Source organism: Homalodisca vitripennis, chromosome 7 (genome assembly GCF_021130785.1).
Source record: "Homalodisca vitripennis isolate AUS2020 chromosome 7, UT_GWSS_2.1, whole genome shotgun sequence".
NCBI lineage: Eukaryota > Metazoa > Arthropoda > Insecta > Hemiptera > Cicadellidae > Homalodisca > Homalodisca vitripennis.
Window position 1 is genome coordinate 104,479,337 of NC_060213.1, and position 20,370 is coordinate 104,499,706.

Consider the following 20,370-nt stretch of genomic DNA (forward strand, 5'->3'; position numbering starts at 1 on the left):
TTATTTATTGTTTTTATGACATTATTGTTTTATATCTATAATCTATGGCTAGTATATATCCGTGCAAAAATTAAATTTAAACTAATGAAGGCCTTTAATATGCACACTACTCTGTAGATGCCTGTTATAAAATGCGTCGAAGTTTATGTAATTTAACGAATAATAAATAAATAAAAATAAACAATTAATAGTATGTTCATTATGTTACTGGAAATATTTATTGTACTTTTAATACTAAACGTTACTTTGTTATAACATTTTAATAATTTTATTCTTCAAAAGTATTTTGTATACTTAAACAAATTATATATTTAAACTATAAACAGCATTTTGTTATGAATCAATGACACCGTAGAGTAATTTTCCTTATCCCAACTTGATCTTTATGGAAAATCATTCTCCCTGATTAATGTGATTGAAAAGATTTAAACTATATACCAGTTATAATTAGAAATATCAATAATTTGATTGTGATGGTGGCCGCTTATTATACTTTAGCCTTTACATAACTATAATCTAATTCGGATAGTAGTTTAGATAGGCTATTCAGAAATATCAATAATTCGATTGTAATGGAGGCCACTTATTATAATTCAGCCCTATCGGAAAACCATCTAATTTGTTTGTGTATACTCCTTAAGGATTAACAAAAAATATTGTACATTTAATGGCATTACGATAAATTAAGTTGTAAATTGAAAAAATATACCTGTTATAAAATAGTTTGTTTAAACTTTTTTACCTTCAGATTAAGTAAGTTTAAGTTTTCATTTACAACATCTTCTACATTTCACATCACTCATATTACACTCACACACTATCGGCTGGTCGAAGTGTGATTAAATGTACATGTAATGAAGTTAGATATTGTAATAACTTTTTAATAGACATTTTTATCAAAACAGCCCAGATTGTTACAGATTAATCAAAGTTTAAAATTTTGAATTAAAAACGTGTGTACAGGACAACGTCAGTCGGGTCTGCTAGTATATATATATAGCACACAAAAACAGAAGTGTTGAGAAGTGGTTTGAATACAATAAAAAGTTTTTTAAATATCGTTGCAACAGTTACCCAACTTTTTCAATCAGTGCAGGAAGCTAGACCGAAAATTACTTGCACGACCGTTTCCTGCTCTTTCCGGAATTAATAGATGTGTTTTCACTTGAAAACCCACCTTATTGCATCACACATTTATCTTAACTAAAATGTAATTTCGTTGGAATTTCTCATCAATGAGTAGATAATACAGAAAAGATTACGTAATCTAACTTATGTAAGCAGCGCTATAATTACGAATGATTATAAAGCTACTTAGATAAATATAACTTTTTCTTTAACACAGAATCAAACCTTTTCTGTTAGGTTTAAAATATTATATTACTATATATTAATTTATCTACATATTATAATTTCCGGATAGGAAAACTAAATTAACGTAAATTTAAATGCTACTAGATAGTTGATATTTCAGTGGTTAAAAATCATTGGTCTACTTATAATTACAAATCGTTGCGGCCTGTTTCTGAGCCAGTCTCCACAATTTAAAATGTTTATAGGACTTATAGATGATATTGAGACTGAGTTCTCAAGTCCAATAGCCTGTACTCACAAGTAGCGGTATAATATTTACTTGCAGTGCAATTAGTGCAAGTTCGGCATATGGAGAATAGATCAGTTGTCCTTAGTTGTGCTGAGGTGCAGCATTCTGACCAGTAGTGATGGAAAGAGACGAAGGAGACAATCTGGTATAATAGGCTAAATTTGTTTTAGGAGTATAGGTCTGAAAGTCACTGGATAGGCTCACCAGTTTATTGATTTGCCATAGTAATGCTCTAAAGTATTTTCACTGCTATCAAAGAGTCTTTCACTAAATATAAAACTAAAATCTACTAAATTTTATATATTGTAAATATTATCCTGTTATCGTCACTTAATTATAATTTAGTGAACTTTAATTATGTATTGTAATGAAAATTATAAACCAGTTTTCAATATTTATTGCATTAGTAATCAAAACAACAATTTGTTAATTATTACTAAATGTTAATAAAAACACTACTTTTTTCCGAAATTATTTATTTTTTGGACGAAGCCTTTCGAAACCAAGGGTTTCATCTTCAGGCAACTCCACAATTAGTGTTTTTATTAACATTTAGTAATATTCAAAGAATTTTCCAATTGCTCCAAGAGTCTACAACAATGTGTTGTTTAAAGAATGAAAATTGGAACATTTCTTTCGCAGGTATTACTAATGGAAGATTTTTATCTCACATGTGAGCCGTTGCGGCTTGTTCAAGGATATAATGTTACCGTAACCGGAAATTGGATTGGTGCAAATTGCCAACTTCTGGCTAGAGTCGAGAACATTTCGCAGACTATCAAACATCTCAACACTAACTGTTATTGCTAATTCCGCTCTTCCTCTTCCAGCATTCATCATTTTTATTGAGTTTTTAATGAATAATGTTATTTAAATATTTCATTTATATGAGTTCAAAATAATAATACCTATGCATATGTTTCAAGAAGATAGGGCAACACAGGGAATAGTTATTTAAACGATGACTATAAACTGTCCAATATACCTTGCTGAAAGAAGTTATTACAGTACTTTCAAAACTTGTTTATTACATTTTTGAAAGACCACCTAGAAGAAGTTATCTGTAAATAGTTATCAGTATTTACCAAATGGACGACACACATGGGGTTGGATACTGCTGACGTCGTAGTAATGAATACCCAATTTGTAAAATTTACTTATATGTTATATTTGAGGCTAATAAACATAAAAACACTACTACTAGATGTTAAAAAGAAAATAATTAAAAGACACGTTGCTGCAAAATAGAGTAGTAATGCACTAAATTATATCTTGGGATTGGGCTTAATGGTTCCAATGTTCTATTTGAATTTTGAATACGAACTTAATGATTATTAAAACTTTAATTGACTTAACTTCACGTTGATGTGCATTCATAAACGCTAGCGTCATCGTCTTGGCTTGAAATTGCAATCTTTCCGATATATTATAACAGTATTAGTTACCAAAATATTTTTCTGCTAACAAAGACAATTTATTTTTGCACATTCCTTCTAACATTTAAAAATGAGTTTATGAACTGAAGATCAACTTTAACGATTTATGTAGTGTTTTCCTTATTTCGTATCCAATGTAAATTATTGAAAAATACAGTACATAAATTAATAACACAGTAAAAACTTGTGTTATAAATTGAATAATTGCCAAGAAGGACGACAAATAAGGATCCCACATTGTTATGATAATTTATTCATAATAAGCGGTATTTACTGTGGCGTGAGGCATTTAGTTATGAGTAATTTGGATAGGAATGGTTAGACAAGAATATTATAGAAGCTTCCGAAATTGATATAAACTGGTAAAGTTCTATATATCTGAATAATTTTCAGTAGTGTTACAGGGTATTTTTCGGTTATGATTTACTTTTAATACTCTTAGGCAACATTGACAAAACCCTTTGTAGTTTATAAATAAGCTCCAAGTATACAGTGGTTTCACCTCGCTGCTGTCAATAATGTGATTATAAATTCTAAGCTGGAGGATTAAAACTTAAACAATTTCCAGGGAATGAATTAATTCTAAACTTACAATATTGAAACAAAATGTATTCCCTATTTTTTCCTACTTTTTAAAATGTCCTCCTAATAGGGCCTAAAATCAAAGCATAATTTCCATTCATGACTTACTGGAAATCACGGAAATATCATGCCTAGTTATCACCCCTAGGTGGGGTCTTACACGGTTTTCCTGGAAACAAAGACCTGAAACTGAACAGCTATGTGCCAATACAGTTTAAATCTTTCTTATTACATGAAACTATCATTTTCTCCAGTAATTAAAAATATTTATATGACATTAAACTACAAGTAGAAACAACGTTGTTTAAATTTGTTCCTCTATATAAGAAGGGAAGCATAAGTCATCTTGGTCAGCAACCAGGATAAAGAAGTTGGATACCTGTCCTTAAATTGGATGTCACTTACATTAAAAATTTAAATTTTAACTTCATAACCTAATGTTGATCCCTGAAGCTATATTTCACGCTCTTACAATACAAGTTTAAACAAGTAACATATTTGTAAACTTTCTTTGGGCCTTATTGGTCAAATTGCCTAATTTTCTTATTTTAAATGCTAATATATGTTATCGTAATAGGATATAATATAGTTGCATAACTTCTTTTTTTTTATCATGTAAGTATTAAAAGTGCAACTGATATTTTCCCACCATAAATCAGTTGCATCTATCTAATCTGTACTAGACATCACGTAGAGGACTGTTTTTATCATTTCGCAGACGTAAAATTGCCCGTGAAAATCCGATTTACAACATTTAAACCTGTATTATTATCTTTAATTTATGTCTATTAACAAGATGGTAGAATATACTCTATAAAGAGGCAGTAACGATTTGTTATACTTTCCAAAATTCAGTCTATGACCATATGCCTTTATATATAAAAAATGTTCAACTATATTATTATGGACTTACAGAAAATTTTAAAGACTCTATGTTGACCATTAAGGTACAGCACTGGTCTTGTACATTATTAAATTTAAATTTCAGCCACAAGCAATGGTATTAAATAATATTATGCAAATAGTAGAGATTCTGGGGAAGGTAAAGTAACACCAATACTGTCAAACGTTAATGGCATGTTATGTTTTTAACGGATACCGCAGTGTAAAATAAACCAAATCCAAATAATATCCTCGCTTTTATTACTAATATGAAAATCATTGTTTTTTTATTACTAAGAAAATACACCAACAACAAATTTTGATTCAGTAATAAGGTTCATTATTGGTTTTCATATATTCCGCATCTTACGAAAATTTACAAGTTACAAAAATAATTTGAAAAGTAGTTTTTAAAAAGAAGTTAAAGTATCCTGTAAGTTTTGACTTTAAAATGAGAAATTATATTATTACTCTAAGATTAATAGCTTCATGAATCAAAACCGAGCATGAATCACTTGATAACACAAATTGAATATCGGCTTTTCCGTGCCTCACTTATTGTCGGGCATCAACTCCATGTATGAGTTATCACTACCACATCCTTACATAGAACGTTTCGCAAATAACACGATCTCATGTGTAACGGTGAGATATTTATGTACCATATCTACCTATTTATTTTGTTTACAATTTAAAATTATATTTGTGTTAAAATGTGTTGATTTCTAATGTTTTCTTTTATTATTCTATACTGCCATGTTTTAACTGGCCAAACTTTAGCTTAGCATATAACTTAAGGGGCGGTACAAATAATTGTTTTGTATGTCAGTTGTCAAAAAAGGAACTGACAGGTACACTTTTAAATCTGCATGAAACTTCATTCGTATATAGGCAACAGTTTGATGATAGTCCGCGTCACTCGATTGGATTTGGCTTAGAACCATTGCAGAGTTTTATGATGAGCTAGTATAGTATTCTTATAATTAACCATAATAACAACGTGAAAAGTACATAATAAATAAGGTTGTAAGAAACTAAGTACAGCTATATACAATTTTAACTAGTGACGTATTCAAACGTATAATAATTTACACGTTTTTAACTAGTCCAACACATAACAAAATTTATTTTATAAACTGGATTGTAAAATTGTACTATATAAAATATTGTGCTTGTGGTACGATTTTTCGATAAAATTTTTATCTTTAGAATAAATTTTGCATGGACCTTTATTTATACATAGACAGAAATTAGTTCTGTAATGGCGCATGTCAACCATGGAATTAGGCTGAGCGCCTGTAATTCACTCACTTTGTAAGTTGACTCAATTTTTCCTTTTGTCTGTGAAAATGATATAAAAATGCATTTTATGTACGATTGCATGTCTTTACATCTATCTGCACGACATCTCTCTAGATTAAAGGGCAGGTTTGAGATTTTAGATACACGATCAGCAAAGCGTCAAACGCAGTATAGGGTATTCCTTGTACTACCTTAGTAAATTTTATAATGTTGAGATTCTGTGACTGTAGAGATATGGGTATTTAGGTTTCAAATCAGTTTGATATCGCCCTGATAGTTTTAATTTATTTTTCCTTGTTAATTTAAATAATACCAGTAATATATGTAATATTTTTATACAATTTTCTCAAAAAGGTGAGCTGTTAGATATACAGTAAATAATTAATTTTCCCTCATAATGTTGCGTACCATCTATTCAAATTATTTGCTGTATCAACATATTATTTAATGTTTAAAATGTAACTCAAATAACAAAACTGAAAATTGGCTGTCTAACGCAAATTACCACATCAAAGCTTGACATAAACGTTTAATATCTGTATATATTACCTTTCCGTAGATAATATCTTTTTCTAAAATTTCAGAGGTCTTCAAATTATATCGTCACAAAACTACAGAATTTAAGTTAGGCAAGAAAGAGAAATGAACTTTGCGCAGACATTCAGCTACTAACTCGTTGCACATGACTATACTAAAGGGTTCTAACTATAACCATTCCCTACTCTGGAATCTTCACATTCACTGGAACATACTTTCCGCACTGGTATTAAACGTTTCAATAAAACAAAATTCGCTTTTATAATGGGTAGTAACACTGTGCTTATGAACTTTTGCTTGGTAAGACACGGTCGTCTTGTCTTAATCAGAGGCAATAGTTTATTTGTATAATACTGAATAGAATAAAAGTTTAGTGATAATGAAAATCATGCGTTAATAAAATTGGAAGACTGTCCTGTAGAAAATTTGGTTTTATTTGCAACTATTGACCAAGTAAGTCAAGGCTGAATATAATTGAAGAATACCCTTCTTATGAACTAATTTTGGCAGTGAGGCCAATCCTGGTACATGGAAGTCCGCTATAAAGGATAATTTATGGTTGCATTGAACAGATTTCCTTCCATCTATTAATATTCAAACTAATTCTTCCTAAAGATGTTATAGTTTATTGGCCAATTAGGATTAATGAAGAACACAATTTTGTATATAAAAAAATATACAGTATACATAAACAAATTTTAATGTAAGTGGTTTATACTTCACGTATCGGTTATCCTTAATATTTTACAGTAAAGAAATCCATCTTGTCAAAATATTTGATTGAAGCATGAAGTAGTCCTTATAGTGGATTACAAACCGATGGATATACTTCGTCTCTATGGACGTGTTGAGGCGTGTCTCAAGCGAACATTGTTTCAGACACGTTTTTCGAGAGAGCGGCTGGTCGGTGTTTTGATCCTAATCGCAAATGGAGTTAGATCTTGCGCATGCGTACAACGAATATTCAGTGAAGGTTATGCTACGTGTCTCAGTGGTACCGTTCTGTGTTCCACGTGTAATAGATTTTGGGATGTTAATGAAAAATAATGCAACTTGAATTGTAACAAGAAACCAACAACTAAGATTCCACATAACTTTCAACAATTGCAATACAAGGCAATAGAAGAAAATTACCTCAACTTCGAACGTTTGAAGTCCATGAGGAATTTTTCCTACAACAACATAGTATACAGCCAATGGAATTATTTTGATAACTACAGGTAATACTAATAATTTTCTTGTATAAAGAAAACCTGTACTCGACTGACCATTTAATCATCTTAGTTGTACAACAGAAATCATTATTGCAGTTAAACGTATAAAGGCAAAATTTAGAAATATGAACACCAATTTAGGGATCTGTCAAGGAATATCGTGATCAATGACATGTTTAATTGAGACTTATTCTTATAAATGATATCAATAAGAATCCCATATTAATCAACCAATGGACTTCCGTAATTTGTGCAGAAATGTATTTGTTTTTTACTTTTATAAACAGTAATGTGTGTAAAATAAGAAAACTATAGCTCCCGTGTATTGTCAACCTACACTATTGTGGCTTCTTACATGTTACGTCTATGGTAAGTGTAAAACCGAAAACGTTTCCGTTTGGTAAATAAGTGTCGGGCATGAAATATTCAACACGTTCCCCCAGAGTTTGTCCACCGCCGTGGAGAATACAAACACATTCAGATTCTCACCTGTGTTACAAGCGACGGACGAGGGCGTTTATCTCAGAATTTACTTACTCAAACATGTTTACAACTGAAGCCCAATAAAGCTGCTTGTATACAACTTTTTATATTTTATTGTAGAGTCAACAAGTTTTGAAGTTTTTTAACCTAATTTAAATTCTTCAGTCCTTCTTGAATGATAGAAAAGTGTACCAACCTAATATTTTAGGAACAAAAACAAATTAATAAGCGTTAAATACACAGTCATTTTCATAGACGTAAATTTGTACACGTTCCTATTGGTAGCTGTAATGAAAAACGAGAAAAAAAAAACTTTTTTAGAATAGTAAGTGCTAGTATTAACGTTTGACTGTTTTTACAAATAAAAAATAAAACTTTTTTAGAAAAAATAAGTGCTAGTTTAACAATTATGTTTGACTGTTTATACCAATACAACACGTTGAGAACTTTGTTAAATTGGTTAGTTACATAAAACTAGCTCAAAACATTGTTAAACTCATATTTACGGTCAGTTTGTTAAGGACTTACTTTACGTTCTGTCGGGTTTGTTAACATCCCTTTTTTATCATTATTTATTAACTGGTATGTACCCACGGCTTAGCCCACAATTTATATAAACAATTCCGTGAATTTGATTAAATAGTTTCCACGGAACTCGGTAGACGGACTCAACAGTCCACGTTGATACATATTTAATGATGTAATACGACAGGGACCTATGCTATTTTTACTATAGAATTACCCATACATCTTGCATCAGGTAAGCATTTTCAGTGCTCATGGTCAAGAGAACTAAAGGCTAAGCAAAATTGCGAGTTTATTTTTTTACATTTTGTGATTTTGGGTGCGTTTCTAGTTCGAATTATTTATATTTTCCACATCAAATTAGAGTTTGTTATTTTTCCCGAGAAACAATACAAACTGACCTATACATAATTTTGTAATGAGGATGGATTCTAAACAGCATGGAGTTTTATAAATTGAATGGATATTGTTATGGAAAATTAAAACCCACACTCACCATCAATAATATTTACAAATTTCAATACTTCCATTAGGGCAGTGGTCATCAATATTTAATGATGATACACAATTCTGTAAAGTACACGTTCTTTTTTCCAAATCCACGTTTGCAATATCATTATATTTCCTTGGTCAAGTTTAGAAACTATATCAGTATTTATACACCTGATAAATTTTGTATACCTCATCAGTGACAAAAGAGTGCGATGTTCCATATACAAGTTTCTGTCATAAAACTTGCGTGTAGAATCTCGTATATTGCTTTGTGATTCGACTTGCCATAATCACCGACTCAATGCAATCGCTTGTTTGCTCAAATTGTAGTCACGGAGGGAATGGTATGCTGAATCAACCTATTGTCCTGTCCCTCCGTTATTAATCCTTCATCTAATGTAAATATGCCGTAGTACAATGTCTAAGGAAAACAACGAAATTCAATGCCTTACATTTAGTCATTCTCAATGCTGTTAATTATTAAAATTTAGAACAAATTAATATTTTTTCCTTGTTGCCACGATGTAAAATAAGAAGTGTTGTTAATTATCTTATGCTCTCAAAGATAAACAGGTATAAAGGTAAACAAATTGGAAAAAGTCGTTCAGTAATGAAACATATTTTTGCTGTCTTAAAACTATTTTTACACAAACAGTCCATTAAATGTAACAGGTTATATATTCTATTGTTATATCAGAACTTTATAAACTAAGATAACATTTTTTTGTTATTTTAAGGACCAAAGGGACGTAAACCTGAGGAATTATAGGACTGTATTCATCCAAGGAACCGTAAGAGTATCTATGAAAATTTCATTGCAATTGGTTAAGTATTTTACGCGTGAAAGCAAAACAAAGAAAACAAAGGTAATTTCGCATTTACAACATAATTAAGATTTATATAGGTGTAAGAGGGTCTCTCGGCCCTCTAAGGAGGATTTACTCCTGTAAATCTGTCCTAATTATTCATCTTTGTAAGTTTTGTAAATCCAGACGAATTACATCACAGAGATGGGATTGTCTTCAGATTACTACATTTTACTTTAATAACGTTAGAGAACATTGAAAATTTAAAGATTGGTTTTGGGATGACATTGCTGCAGGAGGCAATGTGGAATTTGTCAGAGAATAGTAAAGATGATTATTTGTATTCATTTTTACAAAAACAGTCGATTAAATGTAACAGGTTCTATCTGTTATTATATCACAACTATATAAAATAATATTTCCGATATCTTAATGACCAGAGAGGCATAGCCCAGAGGAATAAAAAATATAGGACTGTATTCATCCCAGGAACCGCAAGAGTATCTATGTAAAATTACAGTAAAATCATATAAATATTTTACGCGTGAAATTAAAACAAAGAAAACTAAGGCAATTATGCATTTACAACATTATTAACCTTTATATAGGTGAAAGAGTGTCTGCGCCCTGTAAGGAGGATTTACTCCTGTAAATCTGTTCTAATTATTTATCTTTGTAAGTTTTGTAAATCCAGACAAACTACATCACAGAGATGGGATTGTCTTCAGATTATTACATTTTACTTTAATAATGTTTAAAGAACAACGATATTTAAAATTTGGTTTTGGGATGACATGCTGCAGGAGGCAATGTGGAATTCGTCAGACAATAGTAAAGATGGTTATGTGAGAGATTGAAATATTTTTAATGGACTATAAAGTTACATCACATTATTTTGTTATAGTATTTTGTGGTTAATAAAAGAATTGTAATGTACATAGTTTTTTACGAACATTTGCAAACAAGAAATCTGTAACACTAAGTTTTGAGAGCCGTAATCTGATCTCTTACTAAGGTGGATATAAATATTGTACATAGCCACAATATGTGTTAATATAAACAAATATAAGTATCGAATCATAACAAACATGTTCCGTATTAACTTTAAGGCCACTATTTGTACAAATGTAGTTAATAAAAACAAAACACTAATGACCGAAACCAAACTTTAAACAGGTCACAAAGACGTGCACTGAAAAATTAAACACTGAAAACTGACAGAGGTCAATAGTAAATAGTGATCTTCACGACTGAAGCAAAATAATGGAAAATCAGGAAACGGAAGTGGGTCTTATTTCAGATACTATGAGAAATGTATTATACCAACATAAAACAATGCAACAATGCATTATATGTCATATAATGCTCAGATATACACTTTAAGCTCTCTCAAACAAACCTTGATGGTTGCCAAAATTACCTTAATTAGGAGTTTTCTTCTTACTTACATCTATAACCTATTTAATGCTAAAGGAATTTTAATTGTTCATTATACTCGTAATTGAGGTTCGAGTGATGTTCTTGTTGACTCTACTTTATAGTAGGTCTTAGGGCAGCGACACAGAACAGAATGCAGGCATTGATTTTAATATCCGAACAATTCAGGTATAACAAGATTCCTTATTATATTGATACCACTATGAACCATTTAGGATTTAAAACTAAAATACTCAATATACTAATCACTAAACTAAATATAAAACTAAGTATAGCACTAAAAAAGTGCTGATACCTTAGAAACGTGTAATAAAGTACAATAAGGTAGTAGAAAATCCACACACTACAATACCACTGACAATACTTTTCACTTGAAAGTACGGAGCACTGCATTTAATACACTCCTGCATTTAATTTACACAGAACTATGACACTGCTTGCTACTCACATACTGGTGGATATTGAAGATGAGCGTGATACAAGACAAAAGACAGGAACTGATAGTAAATACAAGGTAGAATGCAAAATCCAAATACAAACTATATTTATATATTGGTTGTTCTGTAAATATTTATTTAATTTATTTTGGTTATTATGGCATGTTCTCTCTGTTGTTATTTTTACTAAACTATCGTTAGTACTTTACATATATCTGTTAATCATTAGTGTTTTTGTTAATGTGGGTACTGTAAAAATCCACTATTTTATTTGTTTCTTTAAGCTCATCCAGTGACATAGACTTTAAAAAGAGACAATAATAAATTAAGAAGATTTTATTTCGTGTGAATGGGTTCATATTTTAAAACAGTTTGTATTGTATATTGAACTTTGTTGACAAGTTAAATAACGTAGGAGAGCCAGTATCATCTTATTATAAATAAAATAATAAAATACAGTTTATAAGGTAGCCGTCAACAATGCTACAGTATGTTTCGCCGTTCATGTTAATTTTCGAAATAGTAACCTTTTTGGTAAGATCTATGTAAACAGTTGTGAAGGATTTCGACATTTTAGTATTCTGATAAGGGATTTCGTCCTGGAGTTCACGAATACAATATTTTCTAGTGTTTTTAAATATCATCCAGGTGGAGTATATGTAGCATATTTAATGACTGGTTGCAGAGGTCCAGGATAAAGTTGCGATTTTAATAAATGCCCATGCAAAATCTGAAATTTAAAAGAGAATCTTCCTTAATTTTATGTTAAAGATACAAAAAATATCTGCTAAACGTATAATGAAATCAAGCAAATTGCTAAGATACTGGAGATAACACGATATGTTAATGGTATATAAATATATAGCGTATTTGTAAATTTAACTGGATGGAATTTACAGAAGCCAATCACTTCTGGAACAATCTCATTTCTCTTCGTCTGTCTGACCGTCATCATCAGATAACGAGTACTAAATGACCTGTTGAATTGCAATTTTGACTAAGCTTCATTTAAAGACGAGAAAAAATAGTTTGGTGATGGTACATGTCACCCCATAAGATGTGGCTAACTGTTAACGTCTATTTTTACTTTGGTCATATGAGTAACAATAATGGAAACATTAAAATAGCAGGATAAATAAATTTACCAAACACACTGCGTACAATTAAATGATATTATAATGTGACACTTTTATTTATATATTAAATATAAGTAAATAAAAGATCTAAAGATCAATTTTAAAAGTCGGTGTTAAAATTTGACTGGGTGGTCTAGTATTGTATTACACTCCCTAGTTCTTCGGAACGATCATTGTTTGACCAAGTCTATGAAATCTAACTAAACATTCAGCAATATTTGTGTACCATGTGGTAAGATATCTTGAGAAAGATTTCATGCATAGACTTTAAAGTTTGTAGGAAACTTCTGTTCTAAATAAAACAAAATTTGTTCCATGATGGTGTAAGTCCAACTATGGAATTTAGCTGAGCTTAGTATCTGTTCCTAATGATTGTATGTGTGTCTATCTGCCCGCAGACCACATCGAGAAGGAAATTAGTAATATATTTTAAATTTTGCATGTAACCCTTGTGAAAATATTTCCTAAACTTAAGAATTATGTTGTTTTGTATCAGAATGGCTATCCTTGAGGTAATTGATTGGCTTTTTCTTATTGGTTGAGTTAGTAAATATCTATGCATTACAAACCTCAATATTAGTATGACATTCGAAGTTGAAATAGTATTTGTAAGCTTCTAAAACTTATCAAGAATGAAAATCGTTTTTCTCTTCATAACCTAAAACTTTATTACCTGTCAGCTTCTCTGTAATAGCTCTATTTCAGTTCAACGTTTTACGAGTGTTTAACCTCTTCAGCGTTACTTGACCTTGACTGCATTGCTGAAATGTACTTTCTTAAGTGTTTCAACATAAATAATTTCTTCCATCAATTTATTGTTGGTGTAGTATATTATATTAAATAAACAATTTGAGAGGTGTATTTGTCGCAAATAAAATACTACGTCGAAGTTTTTTTGCTTCTTTTGATTAGGTAAATAAGTTTATTACTAAACTGAATGGACATGTGTTTTAACTTCACACTTCTAGATTAAGGATTGTTTACTGAGGAAACTCTTAATCAAGGGGGCTGTTGTAACTTAGTAATATAATATGTGTATACACGGCTGAAAAGTTTTTATGAAAACATCACTTAATTCTTATTTTTCTCACTAAGGATACTAGTTGTTCTATAATGCCAATTAAGTTTTACTCTATAATTATTAGACTGTTTTAACGTGATTTAAACTATTGACAATGGTATTTTTATTTTAAGTATTTTAAAGTTAGTTTTTGTGTTATAAAAATGTTTTGTTGTAGTGTTCATATCTTGCTGTAAAATTCGAACGGAAGCTGAAGATTTTTATTGATATTAAAATTATAAATTATATGGCATAATGATTGGTTTAATAGCACAATCTCGGCATACATTTAACAATGCTTCACTCCTATATTTTGCAGTTAGACTTCATTCTTTTGCCTATTGTGTCCACTGTATCTGGGTGTTGATTTTTAATGTGTATGACCTTCCATTGAAAAACTAAAACTCGCCGAAAATATATAATTCCTTTGACGCTAAAGTCTTTTAAACGAGTCTTAACCCTCATGAGCATTGGTGAATTTTTATTAAAATCAGTGAATATCTTAATAAAGTGGATATCTGCTTGCGAAGGCTAAACAGTTCAACTGTTTAAAAGCAGGTCGACAAGAACCTCTTACACGTATGTCAGCAAGTGTTCGAATACTATTTTTGTACATTGAATACTCTTAGCATTAGTACATAACATGACGTGATCAATATCTGAACTGGATATTATTTAACAAAAAATCGGAATAAAAAAATGCCTCAGGCATTATGTTGCAAGCTGAATTAACTTCCGATTGACCGGTGCAAACTAAGTTAACTCTGGATAAAAATGCATTTCCAGGAATTTTGAAAAATAGGTTGCTACCAAAATGATGGCAGGCTTACATTCGTAATCTAGTAATTGTAATGTAAAATTTCAACGCATTTAATCTTCACATAAGTCAGCTATGTGGAACGTGGGAAAGACTGATTCAATATGGATGTTGATTTTAGCTGCAAGAGGGAGGTGCAACCTAACATTCGCACATTTCATTTTAGTGAGTTTGATGTGAGAATGAGGCTGTGTAATTATTGGATATTATTGTTCAAGTTAACGAAAGCTTGCTTTTTTAAAACTTCCCCTAATTTCAAACTGTAAGAGAGAGCCATATCAACAGCATACGGTATGAGTTTCGATTGCATAAGCGGATAACTCAATGTCATTAACATATACCAGGTAAAAAGTCGGGCTGAGAATGAAAACTTGTGACCAGCCATAATAACTCATTCCGATTTGGCTGGAAATTTGGTTTTTGATTTAAACACCTTGTCTTATGTAGCTTAGAAAAGAACTGAACTACTGCAGGGGCACGCCTCGGATTCCAGTTTGTCTAGTAGTGTATGATGGTTAATTAAGTTAAAAGTCTCAGATAGGTAACGAACCTATAGTGAGATTCCAACAGTAAACTCTTTTAAAAATATGTTCGAAAATACTATAAACTGTTCCTACAGTCGGGTTCCCCTTTCTGAACCCAAATTGGTTCTCAGAGAGCTGATTGTATTTGTTATGACAGCGAAGTATTCAAAGAAGTGTTAAAACATTTAACACTTGAATATATCTTAATGAATAAAATTAGAATAAAAAAAATGACAAATGTAAGCCAAATTATGGAATATTCATGAATTTTTATTTTGCTCCATTTAATAAGTGTCAGGAACAATGATCGCACTTTTCCGATGGGACACAATACAGGATCTCACAACAGCAAAGTACGTGGTAATCTAATTATATCTCAGAATTAAAAATATCCCTTTATTAGAGTAGTTCTATGATTGTTGATTATGTTTTAATAAAATAACAACTTCCAAACATCTTTTTATATTAATATAAGAATATGTTTGCATAAGGATATAAATCTAGTGAACAAGTTAAAACGTCTTTGTTATACTACAACTTAAGCTTATTTATATTTCATCTTATTAAGTCCATTTGTATTATATAGACTTAATATTTTTAAATAAAAATTGCCCAGTTTAACATAGTAATGTATTGTTCTGAAAAAATAGTGATTCACTGATATTATGCTTAGTTTTAAGATAAATGTACACAGATTATAAGCCATATATGTAAACAGAACGCAAGAAGGGACGTTTTTACATTTTTTTTATCACTAAGATTTAAGAGGCAAATGTTTGTTTAAATTTGGTTGAGTTACTATTAATTGCAACGTAAAGAATAATACACCAGCACAAACCACATTAACTGTTTACATTTATATTTTTTAGAAGAGTTAAAAACAGGCAATCTAGATTTTTCACGGAAGTTTAATAAAAGTATAACGAGGACCTACTGGCTGAGTGCTACAATTGTAAAACTTTCTGGGAATCGTCGTTCTCTTTTTCTTGTATTTTAATATACCCCACTTATCCCACAGTGCTATCTTGTAAATATTTCAACTATATACAACATTTGAATAGGAAGATAATTTATTATCTAATTTTTATAATGAAATAATTAGAAAAATATTATGTGGCTTAACTATTCTTTGCCAAATGCAAATAAAATACGTTTTAAAATATAAAATTATAAAAATCACTCTTATTTTAATAACATAAGCCAATTTTTAATCATCTTGAACCTTTCTTCAATTCAAATTTGAATTCAAAACAATGTTCATTATTTAGTCACACTGTCACAATTGTTATGCGAATTTAAGATAAGTAGTTTGGTATACTGAATATTAAACGCTGGAATAACAAAACAAATATAACCAATGGACAGCCGTAAAAAGTTCCAATGCATAATTATCCAAGGTCACATACGTTTTCAATTCGGATTACGTTTTATTTTTTTATTTTAGGTTCGAAAAAGTTCCTGAAAGGCCTTGTATGTTACAAATATGATATTCCTTGTTATTCTCTGTGCTTTAATAATGTCATTTATACCATCACATACATGTAATGGATGTACTAAATACTAAAAGAAGTTTGTATCAAGCTAAAGAAATATTCAGTGCAATACATCTTTAAGTGAAGGCTTTTTGCTTTGTTGTTACATCATATGATAAAAAATCTAATTATAAATTTCAAAATGAAAAGTAAATTCATTTCTCCATATACTAAGGAACATTAAAGAACCAATTACTGTTGTAAATAGTAGTGAATGTTTTAATGCATAGACAATTTTTACCATCATAGGCTTACTTAGGGTTACTTAGTTACACATTAATACTTAGGGTTAACTTATGCAGAAGTCAAATCTGATCAGGATGGTCTTATACAAAACAAAACAAATATCTTATTTTAAAAGAAATATATGCATTAAAATACCTATCTCAGTGTAGTTTAAATTAAAAAAAACTGCTGGAATAGTTATTTGATTTTTAATTCTAAACGATTGCCACTGCACACAAAGTCATTTCATCTTGGCACTTCAAAACGCTTAGATTGGATTTTTTCGTTAATTGACATTATTCTGACAGCGGGAAAGTGCTTTGTATATCATCTGAAAATCTTAATTTATTTTAGTGATGGCTTGCATAATATTCTCTTATTGCAGTGGTTAAAAAGGTTAAAAGATTTAATTTCTGTCTGCCTATTTTTATTTATGCGTATCGGTCCTTTTTACAAGACGTCTTTAGAATGAACTGATCTGCATACTTATTTATTATTATTTTATATAGGCAACATGAAGATCGATGATGGTACGTTTGACTCCAAGGGACTTGGCTGACCGTTAGCGAATATCGGTGTATGGGTATCTGTAAAAGATACATACAAATCAAAGAAAGAATTAATTTCTAATCAAACTGAGTTTAATCATATTGATTTTTAAACCGTTGCATTTACTGTTTTCACGCAGCATGAGGATAGCACAAGTTAAAGCACAAGAAATGTTTCATGCAACCTTAGTAAAACGTGATGTGGTGTACTATTACATTATAATGTTACCAATAACCAAGAATGTAATATTCATGTAATATCGAAGAAATGTGGATTTTGGAAAGTTGTGGTAAGTGGAATTTCCACTTTTACGGATCCAACGAGTTCTAATAATATTAAAATAAAAATACGATTAGAAATTTATATATATGAAGAAAATACCAAAATGATCCCAAAGGTACATTCTGATATGAAATTGTAACGTTACCCAAATACTTAACAAATATGAAATATAAAATGTTTGGATGTACAATATGCAAACTCTTCTATAGTTAATATGTTAAATATTGACCTATTGTAGCCTATTATAAATATTATGAGCTTGTCCTTGAATTGGAATCTAAAATGTAAACATTTTTTGGGCTTTTTTCAAAAATGGAAGAATTTTCCTTATATGTGTTAGAATGAGAGAAATTAAAAATTCCTTATATGTGAAGAGTAAATGTACCTATTATCAAATAATTATGAATCTGCAAATGTCAGAATCTAAAACTTGTTTAATTTTATTTCAAGCATGAGGAGTGTTTGACTATTTATGTCTAAAAAGCATCAATTGCATTTACCAAACTTCTTGTACTGACTGAAACACGGTCAATTCCAATGAAAGAGCATCATGTTCATAAAAGAGTATTTTAAACAAGGCACACATCTTTTAGTACAACATTAAATTAAATGAATGAATTTTAAAGCTATTAACTGAACGGTTAAAGAAAAATTCCGTACACAAACAATAAACATATTCAATTTACGTGATTACTATAGAGTATACGCTATACTACTTATCGCGTGGCAAGTATTATCTCAGTATATCTCAGTCTTCCCTGAGATTAAATTAGAATGTTATAATTAATAACTCATTTAATTAAAGAGATGTCCAGCGGGAAGATAGACATACAAACAATAATATAGAAAACAAATTTACAAAAACATTAAAGTCAGCCCAATTTCATATCTGAAAATGTACCATCATTGAAACATTCTTGTTTATGTAAAATTGAAATTGCATGCAAATTGTAAGATATATGAAAAAAAGACCTTTCTCAAATTAGTTTTTAATATGAAACATTCAAATTTGTATCGTTCAGTTAAGTTATATAGCTTAATAATAAAATTTCCGATAATCCAGAGAGGGATTTCATTAAAGATTGTGTAATTAAGTTCTTTAACAGTTTCAATAGAATAATAAAATATAACTGACTAAAAGAAACAACAAAGTTTGATGGATTTTTTTATCTGGAACAAAGACAACTGGCAATATATTCACACAAAATACCATTCATTACTTCAAGCTTTAACTAAGTTGTAATTTGGAAAGACAATAATTTATTTTGAATCCCTTAGGGAAATTCATTTCAACAATAAATTCCAGGTCTAACAAAGCTGAAGAGGTTAATGACTAATAAACAGTTCCATGGAAATAGAGCTGTAACAGAGAAGCTGGCGAACAGTAATAGTCTAGATTATCATGAGAAATGAGATTTTCGGTCACGAAAATTCGGGAGCTCAAAAACACTATTTCACCTTTGGATTAAACGTTATTATTGAGGTTTCTAATGGTTTATAAACTAAACCAACAAGTAAAGGCGAATCAATAATTTTAAAGATATTTCTCTGATATAAAGATAATTCTTACGTTTAGTATCTTTCCTTACGGTAAGAAAACTGTGACAATAACATAAGTATAAATATGAACGTAACTAATACGCTTGAAAGCTTTAATAGGGAGTAAGTTGGATTGTCGATTGACAGGTTCTTTAGGCAAGGGAACAGAGTGAAGACTGCCGTGTAGGAACATTATCAGTCCACCGCCAGCTGCTCGAGACAGGTGCGTTATCTAATCAATCTGCCTTCACTGCACTAATATCTTATATTGATTCTCTCCAACTCGTACCATAGTACTGTTGTTTCTCATACATGAGGTTTATTCATCAATATGATTTTTATCTAATAGTTATTTTCTTTCTCTTTACTATCATTAAGATTACTCAAGCCTGCATTTAGTACTTTTAATTGCACTACGTTTGCTTCGTCAGATATTTTTGAATTTTCTTGTTGAGTGTGACATAAAGCCAATAAAGAGATATCCATTATTGTTTTGTTTTGATGTAAGTGGATGTACCTGTTGTTGTGAATATTCTGGTCCAAAATATGAGATTTGAGATGAAGGGGTCAGGAATATACGAGTTATACATACATTATACCTACACTTGTAAGTCAATATATATATATATATATATATATATATATATATATATATATACAAGTGAGATAGTTCAATACATCTGAATTGGATTGAAAAAAATAAATAAGTTTAGTGGATTTGTATTTTGCTCTTGATAAAGTTTTCTTGCTAAAGATTAAATAAAAATGCTTAAATAGCTAATTAAAGCTTCCATTTTGGAGTTATTTAATCTATTTTATATGCAAAAACACATCTGCTTTTGCAGATTGGTGCTAGCTTAGAACGCACGCATGGCCGTTTAGAGCATGAACTCATCAATTTAATTTCTGAAATATAGCAATAATATTAACCTTCAAACTCTTTTACAATTTTATTTTTAGGATTGTAGGA